This window comes from Oncorhynchus masou, unplaced genomic scaffold (genome assembly GCF_036934945.1).
Source record: "Oncorhynchus masou masou isolate Uvic2021 unplaced genomic scaffold, UVic_Omas_1.1 unplaced_scaffold_1128, whole genome shotgun sequence".
NCBI lineage: Eukaryota > Metazoa > Chordata > Actinopteri > Salmoniformes > Salmonidae > Oncorhynchus > Oncorhynchus masou.
The window spans coordinates 122,600-145,778 of NW_027001020.1; the positions used below are offsets into that span (position 1 = coordinate 122,600).

Genomic DNA, 23,179 nt, shown 5'->3' on the forward strand with positions numbered 1-23,179 from the left:
CGCCTTATCCATTAGGCCACGCAGTCTATATTATACATACCCTATTTGACATCATACAGACTTTGCTATGCAACAATAGACATCAAAATTGTGAACCTGTCCGAATGAGGAAAGCTAGTGATTTTAACAAGTACAAAGATACTCTTTCCTTCAATCTTGCGATGCAGATTCAGACACAATAATTCTCAGGCCTTGCAGTCTTAGATATTAAAGTTGAATAACAATGTCCAAGCTTTTCAAAGCAACAAGGCCAATGCCTTATTTAGGGAAATTGCAAACATGTACGAATTAGCTGAGCTAATGAAATTAAACGACCCTATTTGACATCATACAGACTTTGCTATGCAACAACAGACATCAAAGTTGTGAACCTGTCCGAATGAGGAAAGCTAGTGATTTTTAACAAGTACAAAGATACTCTTTCCTTCAATCTTGCGATGCAGATTCAGACACAATAATTCTCAGGCCTTGCAGTCTTAGATTATTGAAGTTGAACAACAATGTCCAAGCTTTTCAAAGCAACAAGACCAATGCCTTATTTAGGGGAATTGCAAACATGTACGAATTGGCTGAGCCAATGAAATTAAATGACCCTATTTGACATCATTCAGACTTTGCTGTATGAACCTGCCCGAATGAGGAAAGCTAGTGATTTTTAACAAGTACAAAGATACTCTTTCCTTCAATCTTGCGATGCAGATTCAGACACAATAATTCTCAGGCCTTGCAGTATTTGATAATAAAAGTTGAATAACAATGTCCAAGCAACAAGAGCAATGCCTTATTTTGGGAAATTGCAAAGATGTTCAAATCAGCTGAGCTTATGAAATTAAACAACCACGAAGGGACTCGAACCCTCAATCTTCTGATTGAAGTCAGACGCCTTATCCATTAGGCTACGCAGTCTATGTTATACATCCCTATTTGACATCATACAGACTTTGCTATGCAACAATAGACATTAAAATTGTGAACCTGTCCGAATGAGGAAAGCTAGTGATTTTTAACAAGTACAAAGATACTCTTTCCTTCAATCTTGCGATGCAGATTCAGACACAATAATTCTCAGGCCTTGCAGTCTTAGATTATTAAAGTTGAACAACAATGTCCAAGCTTTTCAAAGCAACAAGGCCAATGCCTTATTTAGGGAAATTGCAAACATGTACGAATTAGCTGAGCTAATGAAATTAAACGACCCTATTTGACATCATAAAGACTTTGCTTGCAACAACAGACATCAAAACCTGTCCGAATGAGGAAAGCTAGTGATTTTTAACAAGTACAAAGATACTCTTTCCTTCAATCTTGCGATGCAGATTCAGACACAATAATTCTCAGGCCTTGCAGTCTTAGATTATTAAAGTTGAACAACAATGTCCAAGCTTTTCAAAGCAACAAGGCCAATGCCTTATTTAGGGAAATTGCAAACATGTACGAATTAGCTGAGCTAATGAAATTAAACGACCCTATTTGACATCATACAGACTTTGCTATGCAACAACAGACATTAAAATTGTGAACCTGTCCGAATGAGGAAAGCTAGTGATTTTTAACAAGTACAAAGATACTCTTTCCTTCAATCTTGCGATGCAGATTCAGACACAATAATTCTCAGGCCTTGCAGTCTTAGATTATTGAAGTTGAACAACAATGTCCAAGCTTTTCAAAGCAACAAGACCAATGCCTTATTTAGGGGAATTGCAAACATGTACGAATTGGCTGAGCCAATGAAATTAAATGACCCTATTTGACATCATTCAGACTTTGCTGTATGAACCTGCCCGAATGAGGAAAGCTAGTGATTTTTAACAAGTACAAAGATACTCTTTCCTTCAATCTTGCGATGCAGATTCAGACACAATAATTCTCAGGCCTTGCAGTATTTGATAATAAAGTTGAATAACAATGTCCAAGCAACAAGAGCAATGCCTTATTTTGGGAAATTGCAAAGATGTTCAAATCAGCTGAGCTTATGAAATTAAACAACCACGAAGGGACTGAACCCTCAATCTTCTGATTCGAAGTCAGACGCCTTATCCATTAGGCCACGTAGTCTATGTTATACAACCCTATTTGACATCATACAGACTTTGCTATGCAACAATAGACATCAAAATTGTGAACCTGTCCAAATGAGGAAAGCTAGTGATTTTTAACAAGTACAAAGATACTCTTTCCTTCAATCTTGCGATGCAGATTCAGACACAATAATTCTCAGGCCTTGCAGTCTTAGATTATTGAAGTTGAACAACAATGTCCAAGCTTTTCAAAGCAACAAGACCAATGCCTTATTTAGGGAAATTGCAAACATGTACGAATTAGCTGAGCTAATGAAATTAAACGACCCTATTTGACATCATACAGACTTTGCTATGCAACAACAGACATCAAAGTTGTGAACCTGTCCGAATGAGGAAAGCTAGTGATTTTTAACAAGTACAAAGATACTCTTTCCTTCAATCTTGCGATGCAGATTCAGACACAATAATTCTCAGGCCTTGCAGTCTTAGATTATTAAAGTTGAACAACAATGTCCAAGCTTTTCAAAGCAACAAGGCCAATGCCTTATTTAGGGAAATTGCAAACATGTACGAATTAGCTGAGCTAATGAAATTAAACGACCCTATTTGACATCATAAAGACTTTGCTATGCAACAACAGACATCAAAGTTGTGAACCTGTCCGAATGAGGAAAGCTAGTGATTTTTAACAAGTACAAAGATACTCTTTCCTTCAATCTTGCGATGCAGATTCAGACACAATAATTCTCAGGCCTTGCAGTCTTAGATTATTAAAGTTGAACAACAATGTCCAAGCTTTTCAAAGCAACAAGACCAATGCCTTATTTAGGGGAATTGCAAACATGTACGAATTAGCTGAGCCAATGAAATTAAATGACCCTATTTGACATCATTCAGACTTTGCTGTATGATGTCCGAATGAGGAAAGCTAGTGATTTTTAACAAGTACAAAGATACTCTTTCCTTCAATCTTGCGATGCAGATTCAGACACAATAATTCTCAGGCCTTGCAGTATTTGATAATAAAAGTTGAATAACAATGTCCAAGCAACAAGAGCAATGCCTTATTTGGGAAATTGCAAAGATGTTCAAATCAGCTGAGCTTATGAAATTAAACAACCACGAAGGGACTCGAACCCTCAATCTTCTGATTCGAAGTCAGACGCCTTATCCATTAGGCTACGCAGTCTATGTTATACATCCCTATTTGACATCATACAGACTTTGCTATGCAACAATAGACATTAAAATTGTGAACCTGTCCGAATGAGGAAAGCTAGTGATTTTTAACAAGTACAAAGATACTCTTTCCTTCAATCTTGCGATGCAGATTCAGACACAATAATTCTCAGGCCTTGCAGTCTTAGATTATTAAAGTTGAACAACAATGTCCAAGCTTTTCAAAGCAACAAGGCCAATGCCTTATTTAGGGAAATTGCAAACATGTACGAATTAGCTGAGCTAATGAAATTAAACGACCCTATTTGACATCATTCAGACTTTGCTTAGCAACAACAGACATCAAAGTTGTGAACCTGTCCGAATGAGGAAAGCTAGTGATTTTTAACAAGTACAAAGATACTCTTTCCTTCAATCTTGCGATGCAGATTCAGACACAATAATTCTCAGGCCTTGCAGTCTTAGATTATTAAAGTTGAACAACAATGTCCAAGCTTTTCAAAGCAACAAGACCAATGCCTTATTTAGGGAAATTGCAAACATGTACGAATTAGCTGAGCCAATGAAATTAAATGACCCTATTTGACATCATTCAGACTTTGCTGTATGAACCTGCCCGAATGAGGAAAGCTAGTGATTTTTAACAAGTACAAAGATACTCTTTCCTTCAATCTTGCGATGCAGATTCAGACACAATAATTCTCAGGCCTTGCAGTATTTGATAATAAAGTTGAATAACAATGTCCAAGCAACAAGAGCAATGCCTTATTTGGGAAATCGCAAAGATGTTCAAATCAGCTGAGCTTATGAAATTAAACAACCACGAAGGGACTCGAACCCTCAATCTTCTGATTCGAAGTCAGACGCCTTATCCATTAGGCTACGCAGTCTATGTTATACTTCCCTATTTGACATCATACAGACTTTGCTATGCAACAATAGACATTAAAATTGTGAAACTGTCCAAATGAGGAAAGCTAGTGATTTTTAACAAGTACAAAAGATACTCTTTCCTTCAATCTTGCGATGCAGATTCAGACACAATAATTCTCAGGCCTTGCAGTCTTAGATTATTAAAGTTGAACAACAATGTCCAAGCTTTTCAAAGCAACAAGGCCAATGCCTTATTTAGGGAAATTGCAAACATGTACGAATTAGCTGAGCTAATGAAATTAAACGACCCTATTTGACATCATAAAGACTTTGCTAGCAACAACAGACATCAAGTTGTGAACCTGTCCGAATGAGGAAAGCTAGTGATTTTTAACAAGTACAAAGATACTCTTTCCTTCAATCTTGCGATGCAGATTCAGACACAATAATTCTCAGGCCTTGCAGTCTTAGATTATTAAAGTTGAACAACAATGTCCAAGCTTTTCAAAGCAACAAGGCCAATGCCTTATTTAGGGAAATTGCAAACATGTACGAATTAGCTGAGCTAATGAAATTAAACGACCCTATTTGACATCATACAGACTTTGCTATGCAACAACAGACATCAAAGTTGTGAACCTGTCCGAATGAGGAAAGCTAGTGATTTTTAACAAGTACAAAGATACTCTTTCCTTCAATCTTGCGATGCAGATTCAGACACAATAATTCTCAGGCCTTGCAGTCTTAGATTATTGAAGTTGAACAACAATGTCCAAGCTTTTCAAAGCAACAAGACCAATGCCTTATTTAGGGGAATTGCAAACATGTACGAATTGGCTGAGCCAATGAAATTAAATGACCCTATTTGACATCATTCAGACTTTGCTGTATGAACCTGCCCGAATGAGGAAAGCTAGTGATTTTTAACAAGTACAAAGATACTCTTTCCTTCAATCTTGCGATGCAGATTCAGACACAATAATTCTCAGGCCTTGCAGTATTTGATAATAAAAGTTGAATAACAATGTCCAAGCAACAAGAGCAATGCCTTATTTCGGGAAATTGCAAAGATGTTCAAATCAGCTGAGCTTATGAAATTAAACAACCACGAAGGGACTCGAACCCTCAATCTTCTGATTCGAAGTCAGACGCCTTATCCATTAGGCCACGTAGTCTATGTTATACATCCCTATTTGACATCATACAGACTTTGCTATGCAACAATAGACATCAAAATTGTGAACCTGTCCAAATGAGGAAAGCTAGTGATTTTTAACAAGTACAAAGATACTCTTTCCTTCAATCTTGCGATGCAGATTCAGACACAATAATTCTCAGGCCTTGCAGTCTTAGATTATTAAAGTTGAACAACAATGTCCAAGCTTTTCAAAGCAACAAGGCCAATGCCTTATTTAGGGAAATTGCAAACATGTACGAATTAGCTGAGCTAATGAAATTAAACGACCCTATTTGACATCATACAGACTTTGCTTGCAACAACAGACATCAAAGTTGTGAACCTGTCCGAATGAGGAAAGCTAGTGATTTTTAACAAGTACAAAGATACTCTTTCCTTCAATCTTGCGATGCAGATTCAGACACAATAATTCTCAGGCCTTGCAGTCTTAGATTATTAAAGTTGAACAACAATGTCCAAGCTTTTCAAACAACAAGACCAATGCCTTATTTAGGGAAATTGCAAACATGTACGAATTAGCTGAGCTAATGAAATTGACCCTATTTGACATCATACAGACTTTGCTATGCAACAACAGACATTAAATTGTGAACCTGTCCGAATGAGGAAAGCTAGTGATTTTTAACAAGTACAAAGATACTCTTTCCTTCAATCTTGCGATGCAGATTCAGACACAATAATTCTCAGGCCTTGCAGTCTTAGATTATTAAAGTTGAACAACAATGTCCAAGCTTTTCAAAGCAACAAGCCAATGCCTTATTTAGGGAAATTGCAAACATGTACGAATTAGCTGAGCTAATGAAATTAAACGACCCTATTTGACATCATACAGACTTTGCTATGCAACAACAGACATCAAAGTTGTGAACCTGTCCGAATGAGGAAAGCTAGTGATTTTTAACAAGTACAAAGATACTCTTTCCTTCAATCTTGCGATGCAGATTCAGACACAATAATTCTCAGGCCTTGCAGTCTTAGATTATTAAAGTTGAACAACAATGTCCAAGCTTTTCAAAGCAACAAGACCAATGCCTTATTTAGGGAAATTGCAAACATGTACGAATTAGCTGAGCCAATGAAATTAAATGACCCTATTTGACATCATTCAGACTTTGCTGTATGAACCTGCCCGAATGAGGAAAGCTAGTGATTTTTAACAAGTACAAAGATACTCTTTCCTTCAATCTTGCGATGCAGATTCAGACACAATAATTCTCAGGCCTTGCCGTCTTCGATAATAAAAGTTGAATAACAATGTCCAAGCAACAAGAGCAATGCCTTATTTCGGGAAATTGCAAAGATGTTCAAATCAGCTGAGCTTATGAAATTAAACAACCACGAAGGGACTCGAACCCTCAATCTTCTGATTCGAAGTCAGACGCCTTATCCATTAGGCTACGCAGTCTATGTTATACATCCCTATTTGACATCATACAGACTTTGCTATGCAACAATAGACATTAAAATTGTGAACCTGTACGAATGAGGAAAGCTCGTGATTTTTAACAAGTACAAAGATACTCTTTCCTTCAATCTTGCGATGCAGATTCAGACACAATAATTCTCAGGCCTTGCAGTCTTAGATTATTAAAGTTGAACAACAATGTCCAAGCTTTTCAAAGCAACAAGGCCAATGCCTTATTTAGGGAAATTGCAAACATGTACGAATTAGCTGAGCTAATGAAATTAAACGACCCTATTTGACATCATACAGACTTTGCTTGCAACAACAGACATCAAAGTTGTGAACCTGTCCGAATGAGGAAAGCTAGTGATTTTTAACAAGTACAAAGATACTCTTTCCTTCAATCTTGCGATGCAGATTCAGACACAATAATTCTCAGGCCTTGCAGTCTTAGATTATTAAAGTTGAACAACAATGTCCAAGCTTTTCAAAGCAACAAGACCAATGCCTTATTTAGGGAAATTGCAAACATGTACGAATTAGCTGAGCCAATGAAATTAAATGACCCTATTTGACATCATTCAGACTTTGCTGTATGAACCTGCCCGAATGAGGAAAGCTAGTGATTTTTAACAAGTACAAAGATACTCTTTCCTTCAATCTTGCGATGCAGATTCAGACACAATAATTCTCAGGCCTTGCAGTATTTGATAATAAAGTTGAATAACAATGTCCAACAACAAGAGCAATGCCTTATTTTGGGAAATCGCAAAGATGTTCAAATCAGCTGAGCTTATGAAATTAAACAACCACGAAGGGACTCGAACCCTCAATCTTCTGATTCGAAGTCAGACGCCTTATCCATTAGGCTACGCAGTCTATGTTATACATCCCTATTTGACATCATACAGACTTTGCTATGCAACAATAGACATTAAAATTGTGAACCTGTACGAATGAGGAAAGCTCGTGATTTTTAACAAGTACAAAGATACTCTTTCCTTCAATCTTGCGATGCAGATTCAGACACAATAATTCTCAGGCCTGCAGTCTTAGATTATTAAAGTTGAACAACAATGTCTAAGCTTTTCAAAGCAACAAGACCAATGCCTTATTTAGGGAAATTGCAAACATGTACGAATTAACTGAGCTAATGAAATTAACGACCCTATTTGATATCATACAGAATTTGCTATAAAACAACAGACATCAAAGTTGTGAACCTGTCCGAATGAGGAAAGCAAGTGATTTTTAACAAGTACAAAGATACTCTTTCCTTCAATCTTGCGATGCAGATTCAGACACAATAATTCTCAGGCCTTGCAGTCTTAGATTATTAAAGTTGAACAACAATGTCCAAGCTTTTCAAACAACAAGACCAATGCCTTATTTAGGGGAAACATGCAATTAGCTGAGCCAATGTGACCCTATTTGACATCATTCAGACTTTGTTGTATGAACCTGTCCGAATGAGGAAAGCTAGTGATTTTTAACAAGTACAAAGATACTCTTTCCTTCAATCTTGCGATGCAGATTCAGACACAATAATTCTCAGGCCTTGCAGTCTTAGATTATTAAAGTTGAACAACAATGTCCAAGCTTTTCAGAAGCAACAAGACCAATGCCTTATTTAGGGAAATTGCAAACATGTACGAATTAGCTGAGCTAATGAAATTAAACGACCCTATTTGACATCATACAGACTTTGCTATGCAACAACAGACATCAAAATTGTGAACCTGTCCGAATGAGGAAAGCTAGTGATTTTTAACAAGTACAAAGATACTCTTTCCTTCAATCTTGCGATGCAGATTCAGACACAATAATTCTCAGGCCTTGCAGTCTTAGATTATTAAAGTTGAACAACAATGTCCAAGCTTTTCAAAGCAACAAGGCCAATGCCTTATTTAGGGAAATTGCAAACATGTACGAATTAGCTGAGCTAATGAAATTAAACGACCCTATTTGACATCATACAGACTTTGCTATGCAACAACAGACATCAAAGTTGTGAACCTGTCCGAATGAGGAAAGCTAGTGATTTTTAACAAGTACAAAGATACTCTTTCCTTCAATCTTGCGATGCAGATTCAGACACAATAATTCTCAGGCCTTGCAGTCTTAGATTATTAAAGTTGAACAACAATGTCCAAGCTTTTCAAAGCAACAAGACCAATGCCTTATTTAGGGAAATTGCAAACATGTACGAATTAGCTGAGCCAATGAAATTAAATGACCCTATTTGACATCATTCAGACTTTGCTGTATGAACCTGCCCGAATGAGGAAAGCTAGTGATTTTTAACAAGTACAAAGATACTCTTTCCTTCAATCTTGCGATGCAGATTCAGACACAATAATTCTCAGGCCTTGCAGTATTTGATAATAAAAGTTGAATAACAATGTCCAAGCAACAAGAGCAATGCCTTATTTTGGGAAATTGCAAAGATGTTCAAATCAGCTGAGCTTATGAAATTAAACAACCACGAAGGGACTCGAACCCTCAATCTTCTGATTCGAAGTCAGACGCCTTATCCATTAGGCTACGCAGTCTATGTTATACATCCCTATTTGACATCATACAGACTTTGCTATGCAACAATAGACATTAAAATTGTGAACCTGTACGAATGAGGAAAGCTCGTGATTTTTAACAAGTACAAAGATACTCTTTCCTTCAATCTTGCGATGCAGATTCAGACACAATAATTCTCAGGCCTTGCAGTCTTAGATTATTAAAGTTGAACAACAATGTCCAAGCTTTTCAAAGCAACAAGGCCAATGCCTTATTTAGGGAAATTGCAAACATGTACGAATTAGCTGAGCTAATGAAATTAAACGACCCTATTTGACATCATACAGACTTTGCTATGCAACAACAGACATCAAAGTTGTGAACCTGTCCGAATGAGGAAAGCTAGTGATTTTTAACAAGTACAAAGATACTCTTTCCTTCAATCTTGCGATGCAGATTCAGACACAATAATTCTCAGGCCTTGCAGTCTTAGATTATTAAAGTTGAACAACAATGTCCAAGCTTTTCAAAGCAACAAGACCAATGCCTTATTTAGGGAAATTGCAAACATGTACGAATTAGCTGAGCCAATGAAATTAAATGACCCTATTTGACATCATTCAGACTTTGCTGTATGAACCTGCCCGAATGAGGAAAGCTAGTGATTTTTAACAAGTACAAAGATACTCTTTCCTTCAATCTTGCGATGCAGATTCAGACACAATAATTCTCAGGCCTTGCAGTATTTGATAATAAAAGTTGAATAACAATGTCCAAGCAACAAGAGCAATGCCTTATTTTGGGAAATTGCAAAGATGTTCAAATCAGCTGAGCTTATGAAATTAAACAACCACGAAGGGACTCGAACCCTCAATCTTCTGATTCAAAGTCAGACGCCTTATCCATTAGGCCACGCAGTCTATGTTATACATCCCTATTTGACATCATACAGACTTTGCTATGCAACAATAGACATTAAAATTGTGAACCTGTACGAATGAGGAAAGCTAGTGATTTTTAACAAGTACAAAGATACTCTTTCCTTCAATCTTGCGATGCAGATTCAGACACAATAATTCTCAGGCCTTGCAGTCTTAGATTATTAAAGTTGAACAACAATGTCCAAGCTTTTCAAAGCAACAAGGCCAATGCCTTATTTAGGGAAATTGCAAACATGTACGAATTAGCTGAGCTAATGAAATTAAACGACCCTATTTGACATCATACAGACTTTGCTATGCAACAACAGACATCAAAGTTGTGAACCTGTCCGAATGAGGAAAGCTAGTGATTTTTAACAAGTACAAAGATACTCTTTCCTTCAATCTTGCGATGCAGATTCAGACACAATAATTCTCAGGCCTTGCAGTCTTAGATTATTAAAGTTGAACAACAATGTCCAAGCTTTTCAAAGCAACAAGACCAATGCCTTATTTAGGGGAATTGCAAACATGTACGAATTAGCTGAGCCAATGAAATTAAATGACACTATTTGACATCATTCAGACTTTGCTGTATGAACCTGCCCGAATGAGGAAAGCTAGTGATTTTTAACAAGTACAAAGATACTCTTTCCTTCAATCTTGCGATGCAGATTCAGACACAATAATTCTCAGGCCTTGCAGTATTTGATAATAAAAGTTGAATAACAATGTCCAAGCAACAAGAGCAATGCCTTATTTTGGGAAATTGCAAAGATGTTCAAATCAGCTGAGCTTATGAAATTAAACAACCACGAAGGGACTCGAACCCTCAATCTTCTGATTAAAGTCAGACGCCTTATCCATTAGGCCACGCAGTCTATGTTATACAACCCTATTTGACATCATACAGACTTTGCTATGCAACAATAGACATTAAAATTGTGAACCTGTCCGAATGAGGAAAGCTAGTGATTTTTAACAAGTACAAAGATACTCTTTCCTTCAATCTTGCGATGCAGATTCAGACACAATAATTCTCAGGCCTTGCAGTCTTAGATTATTAAAGTTGAACAACAATGTCCAAGCTTTTCAAAGCAACAAGGCCAATGCCTTATTTAGGGAAATTGCAAACATGTACGAATTAGCTGAGCTAATGAAATTAAACGACCCTATTTGACATCATAAAGACTTTGCTTAGCAACAACAGACATCAAAGTTGTGTACCTGTCCGAATGAGGAAAGCTAGTGATTTTTAACAAGTACAAAGATACTCTTTCCTTCAATCTTGCGATGCAGATTCAGACACAATAATTCTCAGGCCTTGCAGTCTTAGATTATTGAAGTTGAACAACAATGTCCAAGCTTTTCAAAGCAACAAGACCAATGCCTTATTTAGGGGAATTGCAAACATGTACGAATTGGCTGAGCCAATGAAATTAAATGACCCTATTTGACATCATTCAGACTTTGCTGTATGAACCTGCCCGAATGAGGAAAGCTAGTGATTTTTAACAAGTACAAAGATACTCTTTCCTTCAATCTTGCGATGCAGATTCAGACACAATAATTCTCAGGCCTTGCAGTATTTGATAATAAAAGTTGAATAACAATGTCCAAGCAACAAGAGCAATGCCTTATTTCGGGAAATTGCAAAGATGTTCAAATCAGCTGAGCTTATGAAATTAAACAACCACGAAGGGACTCGAACCCTCAATCTTCTGATTCAAAGTCAGACGCCTTATCCATTAGGCCACGTAGTCTATGTTATACAACCCTATTTGACATCATACAGACTTTGCTAAGCAACAATAGACATCAAAATTGTGAACCACTCCAAATGAGGAAAGCTAGTCATTTTTAACAAGTACAAAGATACTCTTTCCTTCAATCTTGCGATGCAGATTCAGACACAATAATTCTCAGGCCTTGCAGTCTAAGATAATACAAGTTGAATAACAATGTCCAAGCAACAAGAGCAATGCCTTATTTCGGGAAATTGCAAAGATGTTCAAATCAGCTGAGCTTATGAAATTAAACAACCACGAAGGGACTCGAACCCTCAATCTTCTGATTCGAAGTCAGACGCCTTATCCATTAGGACGCAGTCTATGTTATACAACCCTATTTGACATCATACAGACTTTGCTATGCAACAATAGACATAAAATTGTGAACCTGTCCGAATGAGGAAAGCTAGTGATTTTTAACAAGTACAAAGATACTCTTTCCTTCAATCTTGCGATGCAGATTCAGACACAATAATTCTCAGGCCTTGCAGTCTTAGATTATTAAAGTTGAACAACAATGTCCAAGCTTTTCAAAGCAACAAGACCAATGCCTTATTTAGGGAAATTGCAAACATGTACGAATTAGCTGAGCTAATGAAATTAAACGACCCTATTTGACATCATCAGACTTTGCTGCAACAACAGACATCAAAACCTGTCCGAATGAGGAAAGCTAGTGATTTTTAACAAGTACAAAGATACTCTTTCCTTCAATCTTGCGATGCAGATTCAGACACAATAATTCTCAGGCCTTGCAGTCTTAGATTATTAAAGTTGAACAACAATGTCCAAGCTTTTCAAAGCAACAAGGCCAATGCCTTATTTAGGGAAATTGCAAACATGTACGAATTAGCTGAGCTAATGAAATTAAACGACCCTATTTGACATCATACAGACTTTGCTATGCAACAACAGACATCAAAGTTGTGAACCTGTCCGAATGAGGAAAGCTAGTGATTTTTAACAAGTACAAAGATACTCTTTCCTTCAATCTTGCGATGCAGATTCAGACACAATAATTCTCAGGCCTTGCAGTCTTAGATTATTGAAGTTGAACAACAATGTCCAAGCTTTTCAAAGCAACAAGACCAATGCCTTATTTAGGGGAATTGCAAACATGTACGAATTGGCTGAGCCAATGAAATTAAATGACCCTATTTGACATCATTCAGACTTTGCTGTATGAACCTGCCCGAATGAGGAAAGCTAGTGATTTTTAACAAGTACAAAGATACTCTTTCCTTCAATCTTGCGATGCAGATTCAGACACAATAATTCTCAGGCCTTGCAGTCTTGATAATAAAAGTTGAATAACAATGTCCAAGCAACAAGAGCAATGCCTTATTTTGGGAAATTGCAAAGATGTTCAAATCAGCTGAGCTTATGAAATTAAACAACCACGAAGGGACTCGAACCCTCAATCTTCTGATTCGAAGTCAGACGCCTTATCCATTAGGCCACGTAGTCTATGTTATACAACCCTATTTGACATCATACAGACTTTGCTATGCAACAATAGACATCAAAATTGTGAACCTGTCCAAATGAGGAAAGCTAGTGATTTTTAACAAGTACAAAGATACTCTTTCCTTCAATCTTGCGATGCAGATTCAGACACAATAATTCTCAGGCCTTGCAGTCTTAGATTATTAAAGTTGAACAACAATGTCCAAGCTTTTCAAAGCAACAAGGCCAATGCCTTATTTAGGGAAATTGCAAACATGTACGAATTAGCTGAGCTAATGAACCCTATTTGACATCATACAGACTTTGCTAGCAACAACAGACATCAAAGTTGTGAACCTGTCCGAATGAGGAAAGCTAGTGATTTTTAACAAGTACAAAGATACTCTTTCCTTCAATCTTGCGATGCAGATTCAGACACAATAATTCTCAGGCCTTGCAGTCTTAGATTATTAAAGTTGAACAACAATGTCCAAGCTTTTCAAAGCAACAAGGCCAATCCTTATTTAGGGAAATTGCAAACATGTACGAATTAGCTGAGCTAATGAAATTAAACGACCCTATTTGACATCATACAGACTTTGCTATGCAACAACAGACATCAAAGTTGTGAACCTGTCCGAATGAGGAAAGCTAGTGATTTTTAACAAGTACAAAGATACTCTTTCCTTCAATCTTGCGATGCAGATTCAGACACAATAATTCTCAGGCCTTGCAGTCTTAGATTATTAAAGTTGAACAACAATGTCCAAGCTTTTCAAAGCAACAAGACCAATGCCTTATTTAGGGAATTGCAAACATGTACGAATTGGCTGAGCCAATGAAATTAAATGACCCTATTTGACATCATTCAGACTTTGCTGTATGAACCTGCCCGAATGAGGAAAGCTAGTGATTTTTAACAAGTACAAAGATACTCTTTCCTTCAATCTTGCGATGCAGATTCAGACACAATAATTCTCAGGCCTTGCAGTATTTGATAATAAAAGTTGAATAACAATGTCCAAGCAACAAGAGCAATGCCTTATTTGGGAAATTGCAAAGATGTTCAAATCAGCTGAGCTTATGAAATTAAACAACCACGAAGGGACTCGAACCCTCAATCTTCTGATTCGAAGTCAGACGCCTTATCCATTAGGCTACGCAGTCTATGTTATACATCCCTATTTGACATCATACAGACTTTGCTATGCAACAAGAGACATTAAAATTGTGAAACTGTCCGAATGAGGAAAGCTAGTGATTTTTAACAAGTACAAAGATACTCTTTCCTTCAATCTTGCGATGCAGATTCAGACACAATAATTCTCAGGCCTTGCAGTCTTAGATTATTAAAGTTGAACAACAATGTCCAAGCTTTTCAAAGCAACAAGGCCAATGCCTTATTTAGGGAAATTGCAAACATGTACGAATTAGCTGAGCTAATGAAATTAAACGACCCTATTTGACATCATAAAGACTTTGCTTAGCAACAACAGACATCAAAGTTGTGTACCGAATGAGGAAAGCTAGTGATTTTTAACAAGTACAAAGATACTCTTTCCTTCAATCTTGCGATGCAGATTCAGACACAATAATTCTCAGGCCTTGCAGTCTTAGATTATTAAAGTTGAACAACAATGTCCAAGCTTTTCAAAGCAACAAGGCCAATGCCTTATTTAGGGAAATTGCAAACATGTACGAATTAGCTGAGCTAATGAAATTAAACGACCCTATTTGACATCATACAGACTTTGCTATGCAACAACAGACATCAAAGTTGTGAACCTGTCCGAATGAGGAAAGCTAGTGATTTTTAACAAGTACAAAGATACTCTTTCCTTCAATCTTGCGATGCAGATTCAGACACAATAATTCTCAGGCCTTGCAGTCTTAGATTATTAAAGTTGAACAACAATGTCCAAGCTTTTCAAAGCAACAAGACCAATGCCTTATTTAGGGAATTGCAAACATGTACGAATTGGCTGAGCCAATGAAATTAAATGACCCTATTTGACATCATTCAGACTTTGCTGTATGAACCTGTCCGAATGAGGAAAGCTAGTGATTTTTAACAAGTACAAAGATACTCTTTCCTTCGATCTTGCGATGCAGATTCAGACACAATAATTCTCAGGCCTTGCAGTCTTTGATAATAAAAGTTGAATAACAATGTACAAGCAACAAGAGCAATGCCTTATTTCGGGAAATTGCAAAGATGTTCAAATCAGCTGAGCTTATGAAATTAAACAACCACGAAGGGACTCGAACCCTCAATCTTCTGATTCGAAGTCAGACGCCTTATCCATTAGGCTACGCAGTCTATGTTATACATCCCTATTTGACATCATACAGACTTTGCTATGCAACAAGAGACATTAAAATTGTGAACCTGTCCGAATGAGGAAAGCTAGTGATTTTTAACAAGTACAAAGATACTCTTTCCTTCAATCTTGCGATGCAGATTCAGACACAATAATTCTCAGGCCTTGCAGTCTTAGATTATTAAAGTTGAACAACAATGTCCAAGCTTTTCAAAGCAACAAGGCCAATGCCTTATTTAGGGAAATTGCAAACATGTACGAATTAGCTGAGCTAATGAAATTAAACGACCCTATTTGACATCATAAAGACTTTGCTATGCAACAACAGACATCAAAGTTGTGAACCTGTCCGAATGAGGAAAGCTAGTGATTTTTAACAAGTACAAAGATACTCTTTCCTTCAATCTTGCGATGCAGATTCAGACACAATAATTCTCAGGCCTTGCAGTCTTAGATTATTGAAGTTGAACAACAATGTCCAAGCTTTTCAAAGCAACAAGACCAATGCCTTATTTAGGGAATTGCAAACATGTACGAATTGGCTGAGCCAATGAAATTAAATGACCCTATTTGACATCATTCAGACTTTGCTGTATGAACCTGCCCGAATGAGGAAAGCTAGTGATTTTTAACAAGTACAAAGATACTCTTTCCTTCAATCTTGCGATGCAGATTCAGACACAATAATTCTCAGGCCTTGCAGTATTTGATAATAAAAGTTGAATAACAATGTCCAAGCAACAAGAGCAATGCCTTATTTCGGGAAATTGCAAAGATGTTCAAATCAGCTGAGCTTATGAAATTAAACAACCACGAAGGGACTCGAACCCTCAATCTTCTGATTCGAAGTCAGACGCCTTATCCATTAGGCCACGTAGTCTATGTTATACAACCCTATTTGACATCATACAGACTTTGCTATGCAACAATAGACATCAAAATTGTGAACCTGTCCAAATGAGGAAAGCTAGTGATTTTTAACAAGTACAAAGATACTCTTTCCTTCAATCTTGCGATGCAGATTCAGACACAATAATTCTCAGGCCTTGCAGTCTTAGATAATAAAGTTGAATAACAATGTCCAAGCAACAAGAGCAATGCCTTATTTTGGGAAATTGCAAAATGTTCAAATCAGCTGAGCTTATGAAATTAAACAACCACGAAGGGACTCAAACCCTCAATCTTCTGATTCGAAGTCAGACGCCTTATCCATTAGGAACGCAGTCTATGTTATACATCCCTATTTGACATCATACAGACTTTGCTATGCAACAAGAGACATTAAAATTGTGAACCTGTCCGAATGAGGAAAGCTAGTGATTTTTAACAAGTACAAAGATACTCTTTCCTTCAATCTTGCGATGCAGATTCAGACACAATAATTCTCAGGCCTTGCAGTCTTAGATTATTAAAGTTGAACAACAATGTCCAAGCTTTTCAAAGCAACAAGACCAATGCCTTATTTAGGGAAATTGCAAACATGTACGAATTAGCTGAGCTAATGAAATTAAACGACCCTATTTGACATCATACAGACTTTGCTTAGCAACAACAGACATCAAAGTTGTGAACCTGTCCGAATGAGGAAAGCTAGTGATTTTTAACAAGTACAAAGATACTCTTTCCTTCAATCTTGCGATGCAGATTCAGACACAATAATTCTCAGGCCTTGCAGTCTTAGATTATAAAGTTGAACAACAATGTCCAAGCTTTTCAAAGCAACAAGACCAATGCCTTATTTAGGGAAATTGCAAACATGTACGAATTAGCTGAGCCAATGAAATTAAATGACCCTATTTGACATCATTCAGACTTTGCTGTATGAACCTGTCCGAATGAGGAAAGCTAGTGATTTTTAACAAGTACAAAGATACTCTTTCCTTCAATCTTGCGATGCAGATTCAGACACAATAATTCTCAGGCCTTGCAGTCTTAGATAATAAAAGTTGAATAACAATGTCCAAGCAACAAGAGCAATGCCTTATTTCGGGAAATTGCAAAGATGTTCAAATCAGCTGAGCTTATGAAATTAAACAACCACGAAGGGACTCGAACCCTCAATCTTCTGATTCGAAGTCAGACGCCTTATCCATTAGGCTACGCAGTCTAAATTATACATCCCTATTTGACATCATACAGACTTTGCTATGCAACAATAGACATTAAAATTGTGAACCTGTCCGAATGAGGAAAGCTAGTGATTTTTAACAAGTACAAAGATACTCTTTCCTTCAATCTTGCGATGCAGATTCAGACACAATAATTCTCAGGCCTTGCAGTCTTAGATTATTAAAGTTGAACAACAATGTCCAAGCTTTTCAAAGCAACAAGACCAATGCCTTATTTAGGGAAATTGCAAACATGTACGAATTAGCTGAGCTAATGAAATTAAACGACCCTATTTGACATCATACAGACTTTGCTTGCAACAACAGACATCAAAGTTGTGAACCTGTCCGAATGAGGAAAGCTAGTGATTTTTAACAAGTACAAAGATACTCTTTCCTTCAATCTTGCGATGCAGATTCAGACACAATAATTCTCAGGCCTTGCAGTCTTAGATTATTAAAGTTGAACAACAATGTCCAAGCTTTTCAAAGCAACAAGACCAATGCCTTATTTAGGGAAATTGCAAACATGTACGAATTGGCTGAGCCAATGAAATTAAATGACCCTATTTGACATCATTCAGACTTTGCTGTATGAACCTGTCCGAATGAGGAAAGCTAGTGATTTTTAACAAGTACAAAGATACTCTTTCCTTCAATCTTGCGATGCAGATTCAGACACAATAATTCTCAGGCCTTGCAGTCTTTGATAATAAAAGTTGAATAACAATGTCCAAGCAACAAGAGCAATGCCTTATTTGGGAAATTGCAAAGATGTTCAAATCAGCTGAGCTTATGAAATTAAACAACCACGAAGGGACTCGAACCCTCAATCTTCTGATTCGAAGTCAGACGCCTTATCCATTACATCAGTCTATGTTATACATCCCTATTTGACATCATACAGACTTTGCTATGCAACAATAGACATTAAAATTGTGAACCTGTCCGAATGAGGAAAGCTAGTGATTTTTAACAAGTACAAAGATACTCTTTCCTTCAATCTTGCGATGCAGATTCAGACACAATAATTCTCAGGCCTTGCAGTCTTAGATTATTAAAGTTGAACAACAATGTCCAAGCTTTTCAAAGCAACAAGACCAATGCCTTATTTAGGGAAATTGCAAACATGTACGAATTAGCTGAGCTAATGAAATTAAACGACCCTATTTGACATCATACAGACTTTGCTATGCAACAACAGACATCAAAGTTGTGAACCTGTCCGAATGAGGAAAGCTAGTGATTTTTAACAAGTACAAAGATACTCTTTCCTTCAATCTTGCGATGCAGATTCAGACACAATAATTCTCAGGCCTTGCAGTCTTAGATTATTAAAGTTGAACAACAATGTCCAAGCTTTTCAAAGCAACAAGACCAATGCCTTATTTAGGGAAATTGCAAACATGTACGAATTAGCTGAGCCAATGAAATTAAATGACCCTATTTGACATCATTCAGACTTTGCTGTATGAACCTGAACCTGTCCGAATGAGGAAAGCTAGTGATTTTTAACAAGTACAAAGATACTCTTTCCTTCAATCTTGCGATGCAGATTCAGACACAATAATTCTCAGGCCTTGCAGTCTTTGATAATAAAAGTTGAATAACAATGTCCAAGCAACAAGAGCAATGCCTTAAGCGGGAAACAAGATGTTCAAATGCTGAGCTTTTGAAATTAAACAAACGAAGGGACTCGAATTCAATCTTCTGCTGAGCCTTATCCATTAGGAAGTCTATTATACAACCCTATTTGACATCATACAGACTTTGCTATGCAACAATAGACATCAAAATTGTGAACCTGTCCGAATGAGGAAAGCTAGTGATTTTTAACAAGTACAAAGATACTCTTTCCTTCAATCTTGCGATGCAGATTCAGACACAATAATTCTCAGGCCTTGCAGTCTTAGATTATTAAAGTTGAACAACAATGTCCAAGCTTTTCAAAGCAACAAGACCAATGCCTTATTTAGGGAAATTGCAAACATGTACGAATTAGCTGAGCTAATGAAATTAAACGACCCTATTTGACATCATAACAGACTTTGCTATGCAACAACAGACATCAAAGTTGTGAACCTGTCCGAATGAGGAAAGCTAGTGATTTTTAACAAGTACAAAGATACTCTTTCCTTCAATCTTGCGATGCAGATTCAGACACAATAATTCTCAGGCCTTGCAGTCTTAGATTATTAAAGTTGAACAACAATGTCCAAGCTTTTCAAAGCAACAAGACCAATGCCTTATTTAGGGAAATTGCAAACATGTACGAATTGGCTGAGCCAATGAAATTAAATGACCCTATTTGACATCATTCAGACTTTGCTGTATGAACCTGCCCGAATGAGGAAAGCTAGTGATTTTTAACAAGTACAAAGATACTCTTTCCTTCAATCTTGCGATGCAGATTCAGACACAATAATTCTCAGGCCTTGCAGTATTTGATAATAAAAGTTGAATAACAATGTCCAAGCAACAAGAGCAATGCCTTATTTTGGGAAATTGCAAAGATGTTCAAATCAGCTGAGCTTATGAAATTAAACAAACGAAGGGACTCGAACCCTCAATCTTCTGATTCGAAGTCAGACGCCTTATCCATTAGGCCACGTAGTCTATGTTATACAACCCTATTTGACATCATACAGACTTTGCTATGCAACAATAGACATCAAAATTGTGAACCTGTCCAAATGAGGAAAGCTAGTGATTTTTAACAAGTACAAAGATACTCTTTCCTTCAATCTTGCGATGCAGATTCAGACACAATAATTCTCAGGCCTTGCAGTCTTAGATAATAAAGTTGAATAACAATGTCCAAGCAACAAGAGCAATGCCTTATTTCGGGAAATTGCAAAGATGTTCAAATCAGCTGAGCTTATGAAATTAAACAACCACGAAGGGACTGAACCCTCAATCTTCTGATTCGAAGTCAGACGCCTTATCCATTAGGCTACGCAGTCTATGTTATACATCCCTATTTGACATCATACAGACTTTGCTATGCAACAAGAGACATTAAAATTGTGAAACTGTCCGAATGAGGAAAGCTAGTGATTTTTAACAAGTACAAAGATACTCTTTCCTTCAATCTTGCGATGCAGATTCAGACACAATAATTCTCAGGCCTTGCAGTCTTAGATTATTAAAGTTGAACAACAATGTCCAAGCTTTTCAGAACAACAAGACCAATGCCTTATTTAGGGAAATTGCAAACATGTACGAATTAGCTGAGCTAATGAAATTAAACGACCCTATTTGACATCATACAGACTTTGCTATGCAACAACAGACATCAAAGTTGTGAACCTGTCCGAATGAGGAAAGCTAGTGATTTTTAACAAGTACAAAGATACTCTTTCCTTCAATCTTGCGATGCAGATTCAGACACAATAATTCTCAGGCCTTGCAGTCTTAGATTATTAAAGTTGAACAACAATGTCCAAGCTTTTCAAAGCAACAAGACCAATGCCTTATTTAGGGGAATTGCAAACATGTACGAATTAGCTGAGCCAATGAAATTAAATGACACTATTTGACATCATTCAGACTTTGCTGTATGAACCTGCCCGAATGAGGAAAGCTAGTGATTTTTAACAAGTACAAAGATACTCTTTCCTTCAATCTTGCGATGCAGATTCAGACACAATAATTCTCAGGCCTTGCAGTATTTGATAATAAAAGTTGAATAACAATGTCCAAGCAACAAGAGCAATGCCTTATTTCGGGAAATTGCAAAGATGTTCAAATCAGCTGAGCTTATGAAATTAAAAAACCACGAAGGGACTCGAACCCTCAATCTTCTGATTGAAGTCAGACGCCTTATCCATTAGGCCACGTAGTTATGTTATACAACCCTATTTGACATCATACAGACTTTGCTATGCAACAATAGACATCAAAATTGTGAACCTGTCCAAATGAGGAAAGCTAGTGATTTTTAACAAGTACAAAGATACTCTTTCCTTCAATCTTGCGATGCAGATTCAGACACAATAATTCTCAGGCCTTGCAGTCTAAGATAATACAAGTTGAATAACAATGTCCAAGCAACAAGAGCAATGCCTTATTTTGGGAAATTGCAAAGATGTTCAAATCAGCTGAGCTTATGAAATTAAACAACCACGAAGGGACTCGAACCCTCAATCTTCTGATTCGAAGTCAGACGCCTTATCCATTAGGCTACGCAGTCTATGTTATACATCCCTATTTGACATCATACAGACTTTGCTATGCAACAAGAGACATTAAAATTGTGAACCTGTCCGAATGAGGAAAGCTAGTGATTTTTAACAAGTACAAAGATACTCTTTCCTTCAATCTTGCGATGCAGATTCAGACACAATAATTCTCAGGCCTTGCAGTCTTAGATTATTAAAGTTGAACAACAATGTCCAAGCTTTTCAAACAACAAGACCAATGCCTTATTTAGGGAAATTGCAAACATGTACGAATTAGCTGAGCCAATGAAATTAAATGACCCTATTTGACATCATTCAGACTTTGCTGTATGAACCATGCCCGAATGAGGAAAGCTAGTGATTTTTAACAAGTACAAAGATACTCTTTCCTTCAATCTTGCGATGCAGATTCAGACACAATAATTCTCAGGCCTTGCAGTCTTGATAATAAAAGTTGAATAACAATGTCCAAGCAACAAGAGCAATGCCTTATTTCGGGAAATTGCAAAGATGTTCAAATCAGCTGAGCTTATGAAATTAAACAACCACGAAGGGACATGAACCCTCAATCTTCTGATTGAAGTCAGACGCCTTATCCATTAGGCTTAGTCTATGTTATACATCCCTATTTGACATCATACAGACTTTGCTATGCAACAATAGACATCAAAATTGTGAACCTGTCCGAATGAGGAAAGCTAGTGATTTTTAACAAGTACAAAGATACTCTTTCCTTCAATCTTGCGATGCAGATTCAGACACAATAATTCTCAGGCCTTGCAGTCTTAGATTATTAAAGTTGAACAACAATGTCCAAGCTTTTCAAAGCAACAAGCCAATGCCTTATTTAGGGAAATTGCAAACATGTACGAATTAGCTGAGCTAATGAAATTAAACGACCCTATTTGACATCATACAGACTTTGCTATGCAACAACAGACATCAAAGTTGTGAACCTGTCCGAATGAGGAAAGCTAGTGATTTTTAACAAGTACAAAGATACTCTTTCCTTCAATCTTGCGATGCAGATTCAGACACAATAATTCTCAGGCCTTGCAGTCTTAGATTATTAAAGTTGAACAACAATGTCCAAGCTTTTCAAAGCAACAAGACCAATGCCTTATTTAGGGGAATTGCAAACATGTACGAATTGGCTGAGCCAATGAAATTAAATGACCCTATTTGACATCATTCAGACTTTGCTGTATGAACCTGCCCGAATG

General features: G+C 37.0%; 5 non-coding genes across 5 annotated transcripts; all 5 read right to left on the reverse strand.

Annotated features, from left to right (window-relative positions):
* Positions 1–5,175: 5,175 nt before the first annotated feature.
* trnar-ucg (transfer RNA arginine (anticodon UCG)) lies at positions 5,176–5,248 on the reverse strand. The gene has a single exon. It is a non-coding gene; the product is annotated as a tRNA-Arg (tRNA).
* A 4,789-nt stretch (positions 5,249–10,037) lies between these two features.
* Positions 10,038–10,110, reverse strand: trnaq-uug (transfer RNA glutamine (anticodon UUG)). Its single transcript has one exon. It is a non-coding gene; the product is annotated as a tRNA-Gln (tRNA).
* Positions 10,111–11,800: 1,690 nt separating this feature from the next.
* Positions 11,801–11,873, reverse strand: trnaq-uug (transfer RNA glutamine (anticodon UUG)). The gene has a single exon. It is a non-coding gene; the product is annotated as a tRNA-Gln (tRNA).
* A 1,421-nt stretch (positions 11,874–13,294) lies between these two features.
* On the reverse strand, positions 13,295–13,367 carry trnar-ucg (transfer RNA arginine (anticodon UCG)). Its single transcript has one exon. It is a non-coding gene; the product is annotated as a tRNA-Arg (tRNA).
* Positions 13,368–16,474: 3,107 nt separating this feature from the next.
* Positions 16,475–16,547, reverse strand: trnar-ucg (transfer RNA arginine (anticodon UCG)). Its single transcript has one exon. It is a non-coding gene; the product is annotated as a tRNA-Arg (tRNA).
* Between the last annotated feature and the right edge of the window lie 6,632 nt (positions 16,548–23,179).